The sequence below is a fragment of the Siphateles boraxobius genome, unplaced genomic scaffold (genome assembly GCF_051911475.1).
Source record: "Siphateles boraxobius isolate OS27281-9 unplaced genomic scaffold, OSU_SipBor_1 46, whole genome shotgun sequence".
In the NCBI taxonomy this organism is placed as follows: Eukaryota; Metazoa; Chordata; class Actinopteri; order Cypriniformes; family Leuciscidae; genus Siphateles; species Siphateles boraxobius.
The window spans coordinates 14,486,053-14,508,175 of record NW_027509097.1 but is presented as its reverse complement, the minus strand read 5'-3'; the positions used below and the strand labels follow the sequence as shown (position 1 = coordinate 14,508,175).

The 22,123-nt window shown below is 41.9% G+C and overlaps 1 protein-coding gene across 4 annotated transcripts in view; it reads right to left on the bottom strand.

Moving 5' to 3' along the window:
- Positions 1-21,269, bottom strand: part of thrab (thyroid hormone receptor alpha b) — a 170,053-nt gene extending 148,784 nt beyond the window's left edge. For 2 of the 4 annotated variants that reach the window (XR_013194467.1, XM_077200984.1), the window contains exon 1: positions 20,875-21,269. The gene's annotated coding sequence lies outside the window, so the exon portion shown is untranslated. Of the gene's footprint in view, positions 1-20,368; positions 20,463-20,860 lie in introns of those variants that run through there. The other 2 variants (XM_077200988.1, XM_077200989.1) reach the window with 2 other exon arrangements.
- Between the last annotated feature and the right edge of the window lie 854 nt (positions 21,270-22,123).

Sequence of the window (22,123 nt, the reverse complement as noted above, 5' to 3'; positions counted from 1 at the left end):
AAATCACAGACTACTATAACACAACCATTGGCCTTGTCCAAATCCATGCCACGAAAGTGTTCAGGCTTCTTTAACTCAATCTCTAAATACTCACAACTCTCTATTTACTCAAGAACAATCTTTCCTAAAGATAATTTAGAATGATTGCATAATAAATATTGAATCAAGCACAAAATATTAAATATAGACTTTATCATGAACAACAGAGGCTTAATATTGTTTTATATACACAGGGTTTTGCATCAGTAAGATTTTTGAAACACTTTTATTCATTCTTTTATTCAGCAATGATGCATTAAAAACTTTACCCCCTTCTTAAAAGCCCAAACTTAACATCAATGCAACATGACTGTCGTAAAATGCAGTCTACTGCGGGGTGTGCTTAATATTCAATATTGACTTGATATTAAAAATAGTAATGAAATGAGCAGTTTCGGTAAACATAAGATATTTCAACAAAAATGCTTTAAAAATATTTTGAATGGTAATGTAGCATATTGTTGTAGTATAGCACAGATAGTTGCTAACATATATGGTTATTTGGATGCAAAATACACACCTGAACTAGCCAGTCCAGTTGAAGATGACTAAAGTTAGAAAATGAAGACTGCATTACATTAACTCCACACAAGAGTGGTGCTGGTGATGACAGCACACTTTGTTCCACAAAACAGTGGGCAGGGAACTCTCCTTAACGAGATCCTGATCCAGAAAAACGTGTTCCCTACAGTAGCTATCTGTTGAAGTTAATGAGGCTTAACTCTTTCCAGAGATGAAACTTGCTGAATGTTGCAAAGTGAGTTTATAACCTACAGCATCATTATTACACCCTGCAACATCCCAGTAGGCTACACCTTTCTACAGAATTCATACCAAGAGCCAGCACAAGATGCACAAAAAACAATTTTTATTTTTGAAAAAAGACAGACAGAGGATTAGTCAGAAATGAAAGACAGAAAGACCAGAAAAGGCAGACAGACTAAATTAAATGACAAATGAATCGACATGTTGTGCAAACATTAGCCGCTTTTCGACAGACGGGCCAGTACCTATGAGCAAGGGCTACAGTAACAATGTGCCGGGTGGGGTCAATAGCCTTGAACCTCAAGCACCAAGCCCAAAATCAAGTTGCGTTTCCACTATCGGGCCAGTAGTCCCGCAACACTACCCTAAATACGCCTAGAACATGCCTCCATAGAACGACGCCACACAACCCTTACGTTTCATTAAACTGGTATTTAACATTTCACATAAAAAGAGAAGACATACCTATTCAGTTGCACTTTTTGTTAGTGGCCATATGCCTAACAAAAAATATTCTATTAAAGTGTGTCCACCAAAGCATTTTAGCCAGATAAAAAATAAAGTCAGATGCTTTTCTGAAAACGCCCAGCTGGGGGTGATTGAGAACGCTTTGCAGAAGACCCTTTGGTTGCTATGATATGGAATATCCATGACAGTAATGTGTTACAAATATCTGATTTTATCAACAATTACAGAATACACAATGCAATAATACTAGCAATACTCGTCTCCATTGTTGTTCAAGTAGGATGGTTGGTCGGTGAGGTATTTGTCCCGCCCCTCCTCCACTGTGATTGGATGGCTGGGTAAAAAGTGCCAGTGACGAGCGCAGCGTTTTACCCAAACTTAAACAGCTTTCAACTCTCAGTGACACAAAAAATAAATAAATAAATAGAAATCAACAAATGACCAATCCAAACTTATATTCAAAACACAAGAAGTCCCCTGGGGTATATCTGAAGCTGCTTTCTGAAGCCTCTCAACTGTGGACAGCAAGCCAAATACGTTTAACCTAAGTAGTTTAATATATGGGTAAGCGAACTTGTGAAATATTATAATACAGTGTTATCAGTTATCAGGTACAGTGTGATCAAAATATCAGTTTGGCTAAAAGAACACAAAATATATCATGTAAGCTTGTTGTGTATATTGCCTAATCATAACCTTCTTCAGAAATGGTGACAAAAACATAATGATTAAAAAATAGCATCTTTCTCGTTAAACGATTAAATAATTTCTCGTTAAATAAATGAATACTAATTTTTTATGAGCCCAAATATTCGAATACAATAAGTTTAAATAAAATATCCATATGTTTGCTTGGTCAAACCAAAGACGAAACCATAGGGGGAAAAAAACAACAGGTGTTCCAGGGAGACCGTGATCTGGACAAGTAGACAAATGATAGTAAACTCAAGGCAAAAACAGCAGAAGCAGAAACAACAAAAAGAGCAGTTGTGATGTTGATTTTCCTGTTCCCTTTATGCAGGCCACATGAATCCTCAGTCAGTGTATGTAATCTGAAGATGTGATCTCCTTCTCTACCAGTCTTCATTATGAAATGAAATCTCACCTCAGTTCTCAACCCTCGTTCCTTTTCTCACAGAATATCACACATTTTCTGCAGGTGCAGTACTGTAAGCTGCCAAGATCAATCCTGAGCCCGCTGCTGGAGACTGCAGCCAGTAGTTTTACTTCAGACCTGGCTATAATAAGTGGCTCCAAACCGTAAAAAGAGTATACTGCAACATAGGGGTGTGCGGTGAGCCCGACCGATATATCGCTCTGCCAATATCATCGGCCGATATGAGCCTGTCGCAGATATATCGGTATCGGCGTATATGACACAGATATTTCACATTTATGAACTTTTTTTTTTACAGAACATATAACGTGGATAAAATTCTTGTAAATTGTGTAACTACGTAGTTTGTCCAGCAGAGCGCGCTCCATTGTTAGCTTCCACTTCATTGACAAGTAGGGCTGTCAACGAATATTCTAAATTCGAATATATATTATATTATATATACAGAATTTTGAAGGTGAAAATTAATATCTGAATGTGGAAAAACACGCCCACAGGAGCAGAGGCGCGGCTGTCTGCTTTGCGAGTGGCAAATTGGCTGTGCTGCGGCAACTACACTGGTGCTGGCGCCTCCAACGTGTGCGCCAATGAGCTAGCATTACACCATACACGTCAGAGTCCACCAAGGCCAGACGCCCCCGAAATAGCCATTACAGTAGCAGTTTACCTGGGCCACCCCGTTTATAGTATGACGTGTGTTGTGACTCTTGAGTTTAGTTTAAATAAATTCCTGTTTCTCATCGTCTTCCTCGTGATTCCTGGTAAACCACGTTACCTAACAGAAGGACGGACCCTAAACGTACGATGGATCCCACCGACCTACTCCTCAACCTCACCCAGAGTCACCGTCCGATCGAGACCTACATCGAGGAATTCCTCCACCTCGCCCACCAGGTGTCCTGGAAGGAGGGAGCCCTCAAGCACTCCTTCTGGATTGGTCTGGACAATCCACTCTTTAGGCAATTCCCAGCTATTGGCACCACGTGTTCCTTGAGGGAATACATTGATAACATCCTGTGGGTGAGTGGATCGTCCTACACCGTCGATGTAGTCCCAGATCTCCCTTCTGTTCCTGTCTCCCCACTGTGTCCAGAGTCTCTTCCCATCGAGACCGCCCTTCCAGTGTCTCGTCCCACCGAAACCGCCCTGCCAGAATCTCGTCCCGCTGAGATCGTCCCTCCAGAATCCCTTATTCCTTTCCCCCTCCAAGGTCCTGGGGAAATAAATTTAATAGACTTTTCCGAGCCTGAGTTTCTCCACGTCAGTCCCGCAGAGCCTTCACCGCTGGTCCCGTCCAGCACCGAGCCTTCACCGCTGGTCCCGTCCAGCCCCAGGCATTCACCGCTGGTCCCGTCCAGCCCCAGGCATTCACCGCTGGTCCCGTCCAGCCCCGAGCCTTCACCGCTGGTCGCTGGTCCCGTCCAGCCCCGAGCCTTCACCGCTGGTCGCTGGTCCCGTCCAGCCCCGAGCCTTCACCGCTCCATAGGGGTGTGCCATATCATACCGTCCACGATTAAACCGGTATACATTTTTACATGATAAAAAAGTGTCATATCGCGATATCAATGATATAGTGACGCAAAGACGTATGGCGCATTTACGTTCCCTAGCACGCAAAACAACAACACCTGTCTGAGTGCGAGAGCAGCCTGTCAGCCTCCGATGACGATTTAGCAATTTCACAAACAGTTTGAGTGTTCAGCGGGGCTGCCGACGCGCATCTTCTCTCGCGCGCCTTTAGGAGTCGGGACATGACTGAATGGTCTCTTGCCCAATCGGGTCATCAGTGCATCGTAACTAAAGTTTATAATTTTCAAGTAATTCTTATCAGTTTAAACATTCAAGCGGTTTTAAACTATCCAGTACGCTACTCGCGCACTCTCTGAGAGAGTTGCACTGCGTGCATACATAGAGTAGCCTACAGCTCGCGAGAAACTAAAGTTATTTTTCGCGGATTATATCGCTTTAATGGGGGGAAAACGCAAAATTGTGTAAAACTTCCGGTCTTGGTAAGTATACTCATAAACACAGTCGGTTATGTATAAAACGCATGTGACAGTGTGACAGACAGTATAATGAAAACAGCAATGGCTCCGTGCACTAGCTGTAAAAGTGACAGCAGCCATAGGCTATGCGTCTGTCATTAATGTTGTCGTCAAAACAACAAAAGATAGCTTTAATTGTAATGAATAAGAATTATTAGCCTATGTATTTAATTTAATCAGGAAACAGAACTAAAAGACTGTGTTATTTTACATTTGATTACTTTATTATGTTTCTGTAGTATTTCTGAATACTGGTGTTAGACCTACACACATTTAACATTTAATTCAAAGATTGAAATCAAGCTTCCTTGTGTTGTGTAAACTCTTAACAACAAAATTACCACATTGTAAAAACGCAATGAGTGAGCAAACATTTAGGCGAGATAAACATAATAAGAAAATTTTCAACAACAACAAAAAAAATGTCTATATCATCATAAATATCATTATCTCAAATATTCTTGAAATATCGTGATATAATTTTGAGGCTATATCGCCCACCCCTACCGCTCCACGTCATCCCCTCTGCCCTGCCAGAGACTGTTCAAATCCCGACTGCACAGCCAGAGACTGTTATGTCCCGACTGCCAAGCCTGAGACTGCCCAGCCAGAGCCTGTCCCAGAGCCTGTCACTCTCCCCAAGAAAACTTAGTGGGGGTGGGCTACCCGTCTCCGCCGTGGCAAAATTTTTACAAATTGGTTATTAACTGGCATATCTACTCTAAAAGTTTTTATGGCTTTCTTAATTGGAGATTCAATACTTTTGAATCTCCAATTAAGAAAGCCATAAAAACTTTTGATAAAAAGGCATTGTCATTTCACCATTGCGATATTTTAGAGACATACATTTTTAAGCTTTCAAACGTTTCAAGTATGCTTGTTTGGTTTATCAAGTGTTACATAATCTTGCGACCAAAGACTTGAAAGCGGAGGTAGTACACAGGCCTCTGTAAAAGGGGACTGTGTGACACTATTTAGCCGCATCCACTTTTGGACAAGACGTATTGTCAATAATAGGCAGTAAACTCTGGAATAGCTTGCCCCTCTCAATAAGAGAGTGTCCTACATTCAACACCCTTAAACCTCACTTAAAACAGTGGCTCCAAGAAAACCAGAGATGTACTCATTTTTAACTGTCACACATTAATCACCAATAAACTTTCACAGTTAAATTAAATGCAGTATAGAGGTGGATGAACAATGTCTTTGTCATCATGTATTTTTGTTTTGTTGTTTGTTTGTTTTGTCAATGTATACAATATTGTTTTGTTATAATGAATGAATGCTGTATGATTGTTGGATGTTTTTAAGTTAGTTGTATGTTACCGGCCTAGGGACTGCAGATGAAAAGTAGTTATTTTTACTAATTCTGGCATGGTGTATTTGTATACAACAATGTTCATGAATATGCATGGTCCCTATTAAATAAATCAATAAATAAATATAAATAATATCGGCCGATACATCGTTATCAGGCTTTTTTACTCCCTATCGGTATCGGCCCCCAAAAATCCATATCGGTCAGGCTCTAATATCGTAATTGTTTTAATGATGTGCAATCTGATATTATCGAGTATGTCCCTCACTATGAAAACACCAAACAAAAACTCGCCAAGAGACTGCACACCCTGCGTGATGTACCCTTTTCGGTTTAGATTTGACTACTGAACGTGCGCATTTAGAGTGCACGCTCTCACTGCGTGATTTACTCTTTAAATGCAGCAAAAAACATCCCTGTATTAATTGTCTGTTGTTAGGCTATATTTATATCATATGATATAGTTAAGCAATCACACAAAGAGTGCCATTTCCCCCCCACTATTGATACTGATTTTATACAACAGTTTAATAAATAGGACATTCACGAGTTCACACTTACCAATGATCAGAGAATAAAAAAGGTTATGCGTATTTGGCGTGCTGTCCGGGGGGAGGACTCCGAGCTCGGAAATTGGGCCCGAACCCAGAGTACTCCCCCGTATCTCTGTTTAGGAAGATAACTAGGCAAGTGTGAGGAGATGGGGTGGTGGAGGGATGCTGAAAACTGTCGAGGAATATGGGTGAGTTGACTGTGTGTATTTATAGGCTTTATTTGTGCTGATTGAGTGGACCAGTTGATTACTGATTGCTGACAGCTGGCTGACTTGATTGTTTGATCATTAGAACGTGTTCCTCCCGAACCTTGTTAATAAAACATCAATTCACGAGTTCACACTTACCAATGATCAGAGAATAAAAAAGGTTATGCGTATTTGGCGTGCTGTCCGGGGGGAGGGCTCCGAGCTCGGAAATTGGGCCCGAACCCAGAGTACTCCCCAAAAGCAAATTGAGTAAAGGACAGCCGCCTTCTTAAAGACCCCCCGAAAAGAGCGCAGAGATTGGCGGGCTGGCATTTCAAGAAGAGCCTGGTAGTTTGGCTGGGAGAGCTTGCGGTGTCCGACGAGAGTTCAATGCTTACGGTGTCGGAAAGGTGAGTATGGATGTTCGAACGGGAGGGTTCTTGTGGCAATGGTCCCAGCCTCGGAAAGGGTAAGCCTCACCAGTCCTAGGGAGCTCTCGCGGAGTCCGCTGGGAGCAGAAAGAGGAGATATATATACTTGACCGGGAGGGCTGTCTCTGGGTCCGCTGGGAGATCATTACTCGCTGGACGGAGAGAAGACAGAAGCTCGACCGGGAAGGCTCTCGCTGTGTTCGCTGAGAGATCAATACTCGCTGGATGGAGAAAGAGGAGATATAAATACTCGACCGGGAAGGCCGTCTCTGGGTCCGCTGGGAGATCAATACTCGCTGGACTGAGAAAGAAGAGATATAAATACTCGACCGGGAAGGCTGTCTCTGGGTCCGCTGGGAGATCAATACTCGCTGGACGGAGAGAGAAGACATAGAAGCTCGACCGGGAAGGCTCTCGCTGTGTCCGCTCGGAGATCAATACTCGCTGGACGGAGAAAGAAGAGATATAAATACTCGACCGGGAAGGCTGTCTCTGGGTCCGCTGGGAGATCAATACTCGCTGGACGGAGAGAGAAGACATAGAAGCTCGACGGGAAGGCTCTCGCTGTGTCTGCTGGGAGATCAATGTTTGCTGGACGGAGAAAAATAGAAGTTGTTATAGAACTAATGAGGATTTGGTGGGCTTTTTTGATATGGAAACGATTAGTTCTGATATAGGTTTGGAACGCGTCTGAGGACCATCTTCCAAGCGCTTGGATCTGTTGTTGAGAGAGGCCTTTTTGGGCTGCTAAGGTTGCTGCTCCGATGCGGAAGGAATGACTGGAGAAATTCTCTGCTGGGATGCCTGATAGTTGGAGAACAGATTTTAAGTGTTTTTGGAACCAACAGCATGTCACGGGTTTAGAGTCGTCGTCGATGAACAGGGGTTCGAGAGGGGATTTAGCATGAGAGATTCTCAGTTGGAGGTAAGCTAGTATAGTTTGGAATGGTTGAATTGGTGACGAGAGGTTGAAAATATATATGAAGTGGCCTTTTTTGGTTTGATCTGTTTTGCTTTGTTTAATCAGAAACGATATTGTATCGCTGTCAAGCACTGAAAGATCTGAGATGTTTGGGTGGATTTTTGGGTCGAACCTGGAAGTGATAGCCAGTTCCGAGCATCTTAGGAAACCAAAGGCTAAAATGAACATGGCGTCGAGTGTGCGAGAGGTATTAAGGGATCGGTAGCCTGTGCGGAGGGTATGAATGCAGTTAGTAAGAATATCTAACGTTATGGGTTGTCTGGTATCCGGGCGGGTGGGCTGGGAACGTTGGATGCCTTTAATTAAGAGGGAGGTTTGTGAATTATTTATTTCTGGAGAGGGGGCGCCGTGAATCGATTTGTGAAAAAATTGGATGCCGCTTAAGTAGCTTTTGATGGACCCGACTTGGAGGCTTTTAACGCTGTTAAGGTAAGAGATGAAGGAGGTTATTGTAAGGAGGGAAAAATCAGGGAATGGCGTGTTATAAGAAAGGTGGAAGGCTTTAAAACATCTCCATGCAGTCACATAGGATTGGAGAGTTCTGGGGGAAACTGCTTGGAGGATGGTGTCGAGCGATATGTTGAGGAGGGAATTTTGCGGGTGGGTTATGGGAATATTAATTCCGAATAATGAGGTACTGGAGTTGGGAGCTTGTCTGCCTCTGGAGCCAGCATCCTGAATTTCTGAAACATAAAGCGAGACATAGAGTCAGCAATTTGGTTTTTTGACCCGGGGATGTGTTTAGCGATTACGATAAATTGATCACATGCGGAAATCCAGATTAGACGTCTTAAAAGTGGCATCAGTGCGGGTGAATGGGAACGGCCTTTATTAATGCACTGGACTGTAGCTTCATTGTCACAATGCACTACAATACTGCTAGCAGTCCATTCTTTCCCCCACAGGAAGGCTGCTACTACGAGAGGGTAGAGCTCGAATAATGCAGAGGACTGTAGCGTGTCCTGTATTTGGGGGGGCCACGTAGACGCGAACCAGCGTCCTTGGTAGAACCCTCCAAAGCCAACGGAGGGGGCTGCATCTGTGAATAGCTGGATGTCGATGGGGGAGGAAATTAGATCTTTATAAAAAAAAGATAGGCCGTTCCACTGTTTAAGGAAAGTTATCCATAGCCCGAGTTCGTCGCGGCATGCTGAAGTTATGGAAATTAGATCCTCTAGTGCGTGGACTGAAGACGCGAGGGAGAGGAGATGAGAAATGAAAGGGCGGCCTTGTGGAATAATGCGCATGGCGAAGTTTAAGTGGCCGAGCATGGATAGGAGTTCGCGTTTGGAACACTTTGGACTGTCCACAAGGGTAGATGAGATGAGGATTACTCTATCGATTTTTTCCTTGGGCAGGGAGGCCTGGAATCGAACTGAATCTAGATTAATGCCAAGGAACTCGATGGATGTGGCGGGACCCATGGTTTTTTCCTGGGCGATGGGGATTCCGAGCTCAGAAAATACTTTTTGAACTGTGAGGATCTGGGCTGCTGGAATGGCGCCGGGAGGCGAAATTATTAGAAAATCGTCCAGCAGATGAATTGGATGAGGAATTGCGTAATTGTTTGACAAGATCCAGCAAATGGCTTCAGATAGCATGTCAAAAATTTTGGGGCTACTTTTGCATCCAAAAGTTAAGCGTACGGCGAAATAGAATTTCCCATGCCAGCGCACTCCGAATAAGTGCCATGAATCCGGGTGGATGGGCATCACTTTAAAAGCCGAAGTGATGCCGATTTTTGCGAGCCAGGCACCCCGACCCACGATTTTTATCAAGTCGACTGCGTGATCTACGTCGTGATATTTGAGAGAAAATTCGTCGAGTGGGATCAGGCTGTTAATGCTTGGGAACAGGGATTTATGTGGAGCTGACAGATCGACTATGAGGCGTTTCTTACCTGAAAACTTTCTCGTAGCCACTCCAATGGGGCTAATGCGAAAAACTTTGAAAGGAGGCTCGTCAAAAGGGCCAATCATGAAGCCTGACTCGACTTCTTTTTTAATCAGGTTGTCTACCACGTCGGGCTCGGCGAGAGCCGATTGGAGATTATCGCAGATGATGTTTTGGGAGAGCGGACAAACCACTCCAGGTTTAAAACCGTGTTGTAGGCCAGACAGCAGATATTCGGTGAAGTCAGAGTCTGGGTGGTGAGCTAGTTCGATGGAAAGGCGAGAAATATTCACGGGAGTCGATAAATAATTTTTAGATCTTTTATTGACATCTTTATACACAGGGCATACGGGACGGGCATGAGCACCGCCGCAGAAGCTGCATATGTGCAAGTACCGACAACGCTGCCTGGTGCATTTGCCAATATTAAAATTGTTGCATGGCTGTTTGTTGTCTGTAAGTGCTCTGGAGCTGAATTTAGACTCATGTAGGTTGCTAGTCGCCGGTCTTGGTGTGTAGCTGGTGGATTTGACTGGTGCTGTTTCAGGGCGTGGGGGAACGAAGGGGTTAACTTGGGGGCACGATGTTGTGGAATGTGCCACTGACCTGCAGACCGCGCAGGAAATATTCCTGCAGCCGAGTAAAACTCTGCTGTGTAAGTCAGTGTCTAGTGCTCCCCAGTAAGGGCATTGGTTCCACTGAGAAACCCTGACAGCGCATTTTGCTGAAAAGAGTTTGTGGTATGTGTAAAAGTGCCCTCCCCGTAGGACAACGCGAGCTCGGCTATCAGCGCTAAATAGTCATTCAGTTCGGTGGATGGTGGAACTGGCATCGGGTAGCTGTGAAGAGAGAATATTGTGATTTGGCATTTAGAAGATAGCTGTAAGGGAGAGAAGCCTGGGCTGCGACTATCGGCGGAGGCAACGTCACGCTTAGGTCGGCCTGTGGGGTTTGAGAAGGAAAATTGAGAAAAGCACCAGGGGGAAAAGGAGGAAATGGATGAGATGCCTGAGCCTGTGTTGCAAGCGGAGGTGGTCTTGCACTTGCTTGGGCTGCAGGCCACTGAAAAGGGGACGGGTTAGCCGTAGTCGCTGGAAAATGGTGGAAAGTTTGAGTCTCCGCCGCTAGCGGAGGCAACCTCACGCTAGCGTCTGCTACGGGAGCCGGAGGCCACTGCAGAGGAAAAGGGTTAGAAACAGCAGGAGGAAAAAACTGGGAAGCGGAATGAGAGCCGGCGGGCCCAGCTGTAGCGGGGAGCACCGTGTTGAAAAGCTGAGGTGAAGCGGGAGGCGGGCGAGGTCTCGTGGCGGTGGAATCTGGAGCGCGACCCAGGCTCGCAGAAATCCTGGCGCCCCGGGCCGAAGCGCGCGGCAAACCGGACCTTGCACGGGAAGGTGGCGGAGTCGGGCGAGGCGAATTCGGGGCCTCGCGAGAATTTCCCGGCCTGCTGGCCGCCTTGGAACCTGGGGTGGAATTAGGAGAGATATTTGAAGATTGTAAGGTAACATACAGGTTGTAAAGTTGCGCTTTAGTCATCCGCCGGACTGGACGCTGCGCGCGAGAGAGACCGGGTGTGTCAGCGCACGAGCAACAGTGTGCGAAAGATACCGAGTGTGTTTGCGCGCGAGAGAGACCGAGTGTTTCAGCGCGCGAGCAACAGTGTGCAAAAGATACCGAGTGTGTCTGCGCGCGAGAGATACCGAGTGTGTCAGCGCGCGAGCGACAGTGTGCAAAAGATACCGAGTGTGTTTGCGCGCGAGAGAGACCGAGTGTGTCAGCGCGCGAGCAACAGTGTGCAAAAGATACCGAGTGTGTCTGCGCGCGAGAGAGACCGAGTGTGTCCGAGCATTAGTAAATTTGTACATAGGAATGTAATTATTAAGAGGCATGGAAGTTTGATAAATGGACAACAATAAATAAAACCAATTAAATTTTTACCACTGAATTAGCAGACTGTGATTTCAATCAGATAGACAGAGGATGAAAACACTTTCTTGTCTGTCCCAAGTACCACTACAAGAGGAATATTTTTTCCACAATTTGCAGCACTGAATTTTTCATTCTAAATGACTCCGAGAAACTTCACTATATGCTCCGAATGGATGAGCTGCAAAATAGGCCTTACACACCATATGAGGTGGTCAATCCATTGTATTTATATTTTATATACATTGTATTTATAATTAATATTAGGATAGACTAGAGATATTATCTTCTGTTGTAATTATTAAGGTTGCTATTATTATTACCTATTATCCGACTGCACGAGACTTGTCTTTTGTGTGCATGTGCTTGTCAAATAATGTCAAACATTTTGTTACATTACAACATATTTGACAAAAAACAAAACAACATACAAGTTTGTGAGTGTGTGCGTCTGTGAGTGTGAGTTTGTGAGTGTGTGCGTCTGTGAGTGTGAGAGTTTGTGAGTGTGTGCGTCTGTGAGTGTGAGAGTTTGTGAGTGTGTGCATCTGTGAGTGTGAGAGTTTGAGTGTGTGCGTCTGTGAGTGTGAGTTTGTGAGTGTGTGCGTCTGTGAGTGTGAGAGTTTGTGAGTGTGTGTGTCTGTGAGTGTGTGTGTCTGTGAGTGTGAGAGTCTGTGAGTGTGTGCGTCTGTGAGTGTGAGAGTTTGTGAATGTGTGCGTCTGTGAGTGTGAGAGTTTGTGAGTGTGTGCGTCTGTGAGTGTGAGACTTTGTGAGTGTGTGCGTCTGTGAGTGTAGTGTAGAGAGCAAGTTCTGACGTTCAAGCAAATCATTTTAAAATCAAATTATTTATTGTTCTAACAGCTCAGGTCCCTTTTTACAAAAATATACATCTTTTTGTTCACTATTCTAAAAAAGCCTATATATTTGGCAAATGTAAAGCATACATGTGTATGTTTTTGTGTTAGTCCAATTTTTTTATTATTATTATTACTAACAGCTCAGGGATGTTCAAGGAGTGACCTGTTTCTGCACTTTCTGAAGATCTTTTGCACTGTGAATTTGCACTGTCATTTCTATTTTTGAATAAAGGGTTGGAAATAAATGCTTTTTTTCCTTCTGTTTTTTTATCCGATTAATCGATTAATCGAAAAAATAATCGACAGATTAACCGATTATTAAAATAATCGTTAGTTGCAGCCCTACAACAGCTACTTTCTGGGTTTGTATATGGAGGTATTTAGGGGTACAAATAGGCATCTTGTGTAACTGATGGCCTAAATATATAAAAGGTAAATGATAATGAGGTGTGGCAAAAAATAGCTGACAAACCCTCAGCTCCTGGAAACAGTTCAGATGAATTTCTCAAGCATAAATGTTTATATAAACAAATACCTCCTAAAAAGTAGAATTCCTTCCTCACATTAACAGTTTCATAGTAAAATCATTTCAATGACCCAGACCTCTCAGACAAAATTATGCCAAGGTCATCTGCAAAAATGCCTCACTTTTATAATACAATACAATACAAAATAATATCTAAAAGCACAAAAAGATGCAGATCTGCAATTCACACAGTGCAAACAATGTTTCTTGAAAAAAAAACATTACCTAAATTTACTTTCAATATTGAGGACGGTGGCACTCCCATAACTCTCAGGCTTTTGATTTTCTGCCAACTCACTTGTCATCCATTTTAGTCTACACTATCTAAAGAAGTTATACATTACCTAAGATGACTCAAAATGGAAGTGGTGATGTCTGCATTTCTCTGCTGTTGAATCATGCCTTTTATTAATACATCTGACTTGCATTTTTCAGAAGAATTCTCTTTTGTCCACAAATACGACAAAAAAAAACACATTTCTCTAATGCAACCGAAACTAAAAACGAGCGTTGTGCACCTATTAACAGAATAGTTCAACACATATCTTATAGCATTCCAAGACTACAATTGAGCAGATCTGCAGGAATGAGGATTGAGGAATGACTTGCAGTTCCATCGTACTGAAGTCAATGGGTTTTCTGAATAGGCTTTTGGTTAAATGCCTGAAATAAGGTCTGTTGTTACACAAGCTCAATATATTTTCACGTTTTATTCGATGGCTAAATGAGACTACAGAGGTTGTCAGGGACAATAAGGGCCCTATTTTAACGATCAGTATCAATTATCAAACGCAAAACGCAAGTAACTTTGTGGGCGGTTCTCTGGCGCTGTTGCTATTATACCGGCGGGATAAATTACTCTTGCGCTCGACACAAACCAAAAATGGGTTTGAAGTAGAAACATTACTCATAGGTGTGGTTTGGGTTGTAACGTCAAATAAACCAATCAGAGCGTCATCTCACATTCCCTTTAAAAGCAGACACACTTGTTCAAAGGCGGATTGCTATTATGATGGCAGATTTGCCAGGCGCACACCAGGAGCGGTTCACAGCCGAGGAGACCGACATTCTCGTCAGGGCCGTAAAAGACAGAGAAGTGACACTGTATGGAGATGGGAGAAACCCACCCAAGTTAGCTTCGGTTAAACAGGCGTATAATAATTTGGGTAAATGTGTAAGCTAGATTTATGCCTATTTTTTCACATCTTCATGGACACCACAATGATTTCCCTCGTGTGGTAATATTTTTCCTTGTAATTATGTATGGTTTGCAAAAATGGGAACTGCTGCGTCTGTGTAAATGAGAGAAGCAAAGTGTAAGCGCGTTGTGCACACGCTACATTATGGCCAAGCATGCACACTTAAAATAGCATCTGAATAACGCACCAATGACTTTAGACTAGGTTTTTCCTGGTCTGTGGCGGAATGGTTTCCTGAAACCACAAAATAGCACCAGGGAACGTTTGCGCCGGAACACGCCTTCTCTTTTCACTGAACCGCCCCGGGAGCGCAAGTTCATTCCTTTATTTACAGACGTGCGTCTGTGGAGGGAAAAGTCCACTGTGCGTCGGGTGCAAAATAGGAATGATACATGCATCGGTGTACAAAGTCAATTACGCTGGGTTCAAGATAGGGCCCTAAATGTCATCACATCAAACAGGAAAGCTCATCTACTCACCAGTCTACTTTTATAGTCTTGTTGTTTTTATACTCACTCTCTTGCAAACTATTCTAAATCAAACTTTTCAACTTGAAGATTGAAAGAAGCCATGCGACCTTGATAAAGTTTGTTTATATCCTACTTTTATCCGTTTACTTCAGGCGGTAGCATTTAGGCTTCAAAATGCAAATATTAACAATGAACAAAATTTGTAAAAATCAAACCTTTCTTGATCACAGAACTTATTTTCTGCAATAATCTAAAACTCAATGGAAATATCCTTTTGGATTTTTGTCGAGGGAACCAGGGTGATGCCAACTTACAAGTTGGCCTACAAAATTACATCAATCCTACAGCACTCTATAAGACATAAGACAAAAATTGTTACTTTTAATACTACAGAAGAACACAGAAATGTTTTTTGTTCTCACACCTAACATACTATATCTAAAACCATGCTATCTACACACAGTGGGAGGAATTAGGCTAGAGGTAACCATTTTTATCTGTACTGACTGTGGAGGTACAATCTAAACACATTCAGCTCTCGACAGCTACAAAAGGTCTAGCACCTGTTACACACTTTGTTGTTAACAAACAGATAAAAGATTCATAGATACATCCAATCTACAATTCCCAACATCAAACGATATTCTATATAGTTTAATTCCATGTTGTGCTGAGAGTACCCCCAGTTAGTGAATCTAGCGTATTCTTTGCACCATTTACAACGCAAAAAATAAACCAGCACATTTCCGAGCCAAAAGAGCAACAGGGAGGAAGCCACTGAGAACAGATTAAAAGGCTCTCTGATATTTAGGACTGTTAATTAGTGTGGAGTGTGGCTTTTTTTTTTTTTTAAAACGCCTCTCGAGACTCTGTTCTAATAAAGGCTAATATATACTTTCGTCTTGCACGCATGCCGCCCTTTGCAGTCACATATGTGTGAGGCGAGGGGACGATTTTTGTAATAAAGCCAGATCTCAGCTGAAGTCTCTGGTCCTCATTGACATGGAAACCACATGAACAAACCAATAGCAGAAACTAAAGAAAAAAAAGATCAAATACAGTTGGGAGTTGGCATGAAAGAAAAGGACAGTGAAAGACAGAGAGAGCTTTTTGTGTAACAAACTGACGGAGTGTGTGCGCGTGTATCTGTGTGCATGCAGGTCCATGATGATTGTGTGGGCAACGTTATCTCAAAGGGGCCAGAACAGCGGTGGGTGACGTTCACGGGTGATCATACTGAGTGGCGATAAATTTATGTTTCATAGGACAGTGTTTGTGCTTATCAGAACTGAAGCCGCACTGCCCTCCACAAATGTTTTTTAGACCAAAGTCAAAGTTCAGTTTTGCCATTTGCCACCGTGCATCTGCAGTGAATGCAGTCAAAGAAAGAGATTAACACGGTTAGCGCAGCCATGAATTATGTAACAGCTGACACACAGCAAAGCCAAGGCTATGTTACAGCTAAAAACAGTAATTATCTTTAAAAAGAAATAGCAGGATGTTGTACAGGACCCCTTTTAATGCTCCAACACATAACAAATCTATTTTGTTCAATGGAGTATTTGATAATAATATTATAATCAAATATATGTTATAATAACAGTATTCATTTGAAATAAAAGCAATAATTTATAATAAAAGTAGCTTAATTAAAAGTGTTAAATTGCATTTGTTCTTATTATTATTATTGTTATTAATGAGAATTTATAATAAGTATGTTTATTATTATTTTACAGAAAAACAGTAAAATTACAATACTAATATTCACGGTTGTCTTAATTTCTTTGCTTTTGTACATTAAAGATTTCATTTTGGTGGAAAACTGCAGGGAGACGCTTCTCTTTGTTGACAAAAGATCTATAAACAACTGTCATTACAAATTTGGGAAGATGCTTGGTGCAGGTTGCGTTCCCAAATGCAAACTATAAGGGACTCATACACACACCGCTTGCAGACTAGCATTTAATGTGAATTGAAACTGAAAAAGAAACTTTACTCTGTATCATGCAGAGAGTTACACGTATATATGATCGCACTAAGCCATCTCACATTCTACGAATTGTCAAAATTCATTAAAAAAAAGTTACCGGGCAACTGGTAACACACTTTTAGTGTTACTCGAGCTCAAGTAACGCTGTCAGGAGCATTCAGTGCATGAAATTAGTGTTGTTTTCATCAACGAAAATTATGACTAAATATCGTTGTCAACTAACCTTTATCACGTGATGAAAACGAGACGTTATTTCGTCTCGTTTAGTCGCGTTATTATTATTATTATGCAGTATTTCTATTTCCTGTGTCTCACCTCAGGGGCAGCATCAGGTCGTCACTTCCTCAAGCCCCACTCGCAGCATTATTTAGAAGATGCAGCTATGGTGAGTTAACGTAAACGACAACAAACAAAGTTAAGTCTGACACAGAGAAAGGGACCGATGGCCGGCCAGCTGAGGTTCGTCTTTGGGAAAAAAAGAAGAAACGACATTTGGAAAAACTTTCATTACATAGATGTGGAAAAGAAAACGGAATGTGTTGTGGAAAAAGATGGGGAGAAATGCAGCCACAAATCACAGGAAAAAACACCACAAACCTTAAAATTGAATATATGTTGTAAATTCAAATCAGAGCGTCTTCCGTGTCTGGAATGGATGTATTCTTGAGTCTATAAGGTAACAATAATATAATAAGATAACCTTGTTTGAAATGGGTTTGGCTAAAAGAAAATTTTGGTACTATGTGTGAAATAGAATTGCATTACTTAAAAGAGACTCAGGCTTCTAGTCGACTAAAATGCTCAGACTTCTAGTCGACTAAAATGCTCAGACTTCTAGTCGACTAAAATGCTCAGACTTCTAGTCGACTAAAATGCTCAGACTTCTAGTCGACTAAAATGCTCAGACTTCTAGTCGACTGAAACTTGATTAAACTAAAAAGAGTATGAACGTGACTTAAACTAATAAAAACTAAAATGACAGCTTGACACAAAGACTACACTAAAACTAAAATTAAAACAGGCAGCCAAAAACAACACGGCATGAAATAAAGGTATTAGAAAACATAACATTTAGTAATTGTTTAAAGGGTAACTAAACCCCTGGTCAGAGCCTGACTCCACCCACTAGCAATATTTGAAAAATGCTGGAAAAGTGGGCAGAGCCCAGCAGAGTGGGGGTGTGCACCTGAGACCCGCATCTCACTGTAGGTAAGGGCGTGGTTAGCTGGACCACAACTTCAAATAGGAAAATTCAACTGCAGTAGCCCCGTTCAACCTAAAGAGGGCAGCACTCAGACGTTTTTACACCATATATTATAGAATTAAAACACTTTAAACCCAAATGTCAAAAAATGTACTCGAATCAATGAACAACATTTATGAAGCTCCATTCTTACAGATCATTAACTAAAAAAAAGTTGTCTTAGTGTTTAGTTACCCTTTAAGGCCATTTTGCGATTTTGAATAGGCCTATAGAAAAATCACATCCCTCACAGACATGAGTCTCCTTTTGAATATTTAGATTTAAGCGCTAGCTCTTAGGGTATGTTTACTAGGGTATGGTTAAAACGTAGGCTATGCGTTTTGGCCGTTCATTTACACGACAATGCCGTTTTTTGGGGGGCCTGAAAACGCAAGCTTTTGAAAATGGGATTCAAGGTGCAAGGTTTTGAAAACTATGCCTTTATCGTCTCCATGTAAACAAAAAAAACTTGAATTTGTGAAAACGGTGACGTCATGCATGTTTTTAAATATTCATGCATGCGTATTACGTGTTCGCTGTTTCAGCGGTCTCGGTCCGCACCAGGGTTCAGATGGCAACGTTCACACTTATTCAAATGAACCGCACTAACAGATCAATCGCACTAGGGTTTGCTTTAATCAAACCAAACATGCAAACACACCTTAGGAATGTAGTGCATGAATCGTCTTTTACAGAATTTTTTTAATCTTGAATGTCCAAGTCCTGACTCAATTTTATTAAATTGAAAAGAGAGGGAAGGATTTTCTTCAAAAAAAAGAATGTCATGGGTTTAGAATAAAATGAGGGTGAATCAACACTGAATTTTCGTTTTGGGGTGAACCATTCATTTACAGTGGTAAATAAACATCATATTTTGAGGTTATACCATCTTACCACACTATATTAAAATCTAAATGATACTATAAAGAGTCAGGGTATTGTCTTTAAAAGCAGATGCCATTTACTGTAAACTGCTGCAATCTAAGGTACAACATTTTGCATCTTTTTACAAAAACAATAAAATCCTGAGTGATAACGTTGGTTGATGTTTTACAAAATGGACTTATCGGCTGTCAAGTGTGTGTGTTTTAGATAAAAATGCATGACACATGCAGGCTGATAGACAGCACGCTGTGATAAACAGCCTTAACACATGCACTCTCTGCTACTTTCACTAGAAATTATTTTACACCAGTGAACAAACACAAATGACGATTTTATGGTTTTCAGCTTTGTATACTTCAATGCACATATGTCTTATATAATCAAATAGTGAAAATCAGCAAACTGAGGTGTAAAACTGAATGAGGTTGGTGTGATGTGGCAGCAATACACAAATCAAAATAATCAGGACATTTGAAATATGACACAGAGGATTGAAAACCCTTCAAGAATGTCCAAGTGCCTGGTGGGTTTATAGAAGTGGCCACACGCTAACCATTCTCATACTTCAAACCCATCATTGTTAGACTGACAAACCTCAAAACCATTTAAAGTTCCCAGCATGCTTTTTGAGTGTCTGCTTTAGCATCATATTGACTGGGATTTCAACTTCAGCTGCAAAGCCTTAACTCAATGTCACTGCTCAATGTTGACCTAATAGCAAGGGGCCATGTTATGGTGGGCTGCAAGGAGAGGGGCCAGGGGAGGTCACTTCCTCACCATTAAAAACTCATCAGGACCCGACACAACAAGCCAAGCTACCGTTGGACAATGATTGCAATGATTACACTCCTTGAGGGGCTTTATAGCTCAAATCTATCAAGATGTGCACACATACATATTTGTCTACAGTGTCCATCAGGTAATTCAGCATTTAGATGAACTTCTTTGATATTACATAATATTAAAACAGGTGGTGGCTCACTCACACATGCTTAAAAGTTATAATGTGCCATGCACTTGAAAGTAAATTGCATGTTCCCTGACACAATTCAAAAAGCAATTACTTTGTTATTAAAAACAGGTCACATTGGTATGAATCACTTTGAACGGAATTAAATTTCTCTTTAAAGATTGTGCTTAAGTTAATTGCATTAATCAAAATAACAGTTTCCATATCTTCTAGCAATTCAACGTGGAAAATTGTCTATATAAGTAAATCAAGTCTTGTATACTTGATACTTGTAAAATATAGTCTTTTTTTTAAAAGGCTACCTTTTTTTTCCACATACGTTTCACTTGTCAAATAACTATCCAAACTCATTCAATTTAAATAAATACAAAAAATAAAATAAGGCAGTCTACTGTTGATACTGCATAATGCATAATCAGTTTACTGTAAACAGTTCGCACAAACTTTTCAAACAGTGAGCAGGCTAATGAAACAGTGAGCAGGCTCATCTCCTCACCAATTTACCTGTTGGGACTGTACCTTCTGGGCACGTTATCCGGTGAACAGATTGGAAAAGAGCACCTGAAGTGAACCCATCAGCCCAAAACGCATGCACGCTTCAGTATGTATGTGTGTGTGTGTGTGTGTGTGTGTGTGTGTGTGTGTGTGTGTGTGTGTGTGTGTGTGTGTGTGTGTGTGTGTGTGTGGCAGGCACATACTGTACTGTACCAGTAGAAACGGGGCTACAATAATGTTAGTTAGTACAGTATGTGCCTGAAACTAGGCCCTACATACAGCAAGACACTCTCCTCGCCGGCAACCTGTGCAATGTCAGCCGTACTTGCATCCAAAATACCCCGAGATAAAGCCTGTGAGGAACCATGGGAATTAATCATTTAGTTTTAGGACCGCTGACCTGTCAAACCATGCAGCTAGCGTACACTGGAATTAGCTTGGTAGGGCAGAGGAACGCGAGGGAATGTTGAATAGGCGCGAGAGCAGTAAATAAACACGCACAGCGCGCGACTCACCGTGTGAATGTTTGGCGGGTTTCAGGGAGATCGCGGGGTTCCTGCGAGTCGGCGACGCAGATAAGTGAAAACGTCCTGCTTCGTGTATCCAGTGCAAGTGTGGAAACACTAGTGCACACAGTGAATCGATACCACCGCAGCGTGCCTTCAAACTAATGTTTCCTCCTCCTAAAGTCCTCGGTTTGCTCTTTAGGACGTGCACTAGGCTCTTCGTGGTGGGTTTTCCCCATAGTTTGAAGGGGGGAGAAAAGTCCTCTGCCTTGCCCGTGCTGCCACGACAGGGATTTGAAATGAAGAGAAATACTACGATCGCTCCTCCCTCCCCAGTCCCACTCATGTACAGTACCACAGGGAGCGTATAAAACAATTTAATAAAACGATCTACCGCTCTCTACAGGACTAACACTGTAAAATACTTAGATGACTGCACTCTTTCAAACTGTTGTCATGTGAGGCGAATGACAGCGCGGGAGGCATCCGTCAACGTCCCGCCGCATCATTGAAGATCCTCACTGCTGCAATTCTGACTTAAAGGTGCACGCAGATTTTTTGCTAATTAAAAGGTTTTAAACAGATAAATTAACAGCAGTTTTGAGGGCCTAATGTAAATTCATATGAGAGTTTACACTCATCAGTCTTCTAGAAAAAGCTGTTTTATTTTATATGCAGTGGCGGGTCGCTACCTCAGGACATCACATGATCATGCCATGCAATTGACTGAGTTACTATTAGGCTATATATTAAAGGCTAACCCAAAATGCCTTGAAACGGGCAGCATTATTCAATGTGTTGATTTCCTCTGAAACAGGACGATAGGGCGGGGCATCTCGAACAGCTCCTCTCCTTTTTCAAAATAGCCAATAGCGTTTCATTTATAAATATCACAGCTCAGCCAGAGCCATTGAGCTAGGTAAAGCCGCAGTTTCCTCCTGATCTCTAACCATTTCTCCTTCTAATCTCTTCCATATCGCTTTAAAATATAGCATTCTGTGCAGAATTCGAATGGGTCCGATGCGTTTTCTGGTATGCACCGACTGGCTATGTGCCTTTGTGTCTCTGGGTCTGAGCATATAAGTGAGGTACTAAGTTTTGAATGCTTAAATCTTCTAAATGCGAATTTTGTCATTGTTTTAGAGCACACTACCTTATAGGCTAACATATTCATACTAAAAGCCAAAAAACTTCCATTTTGATTTCATGGGGACTTTAATAATATGTTTACTTTATATAGCACTTAGTCAATGCTTAA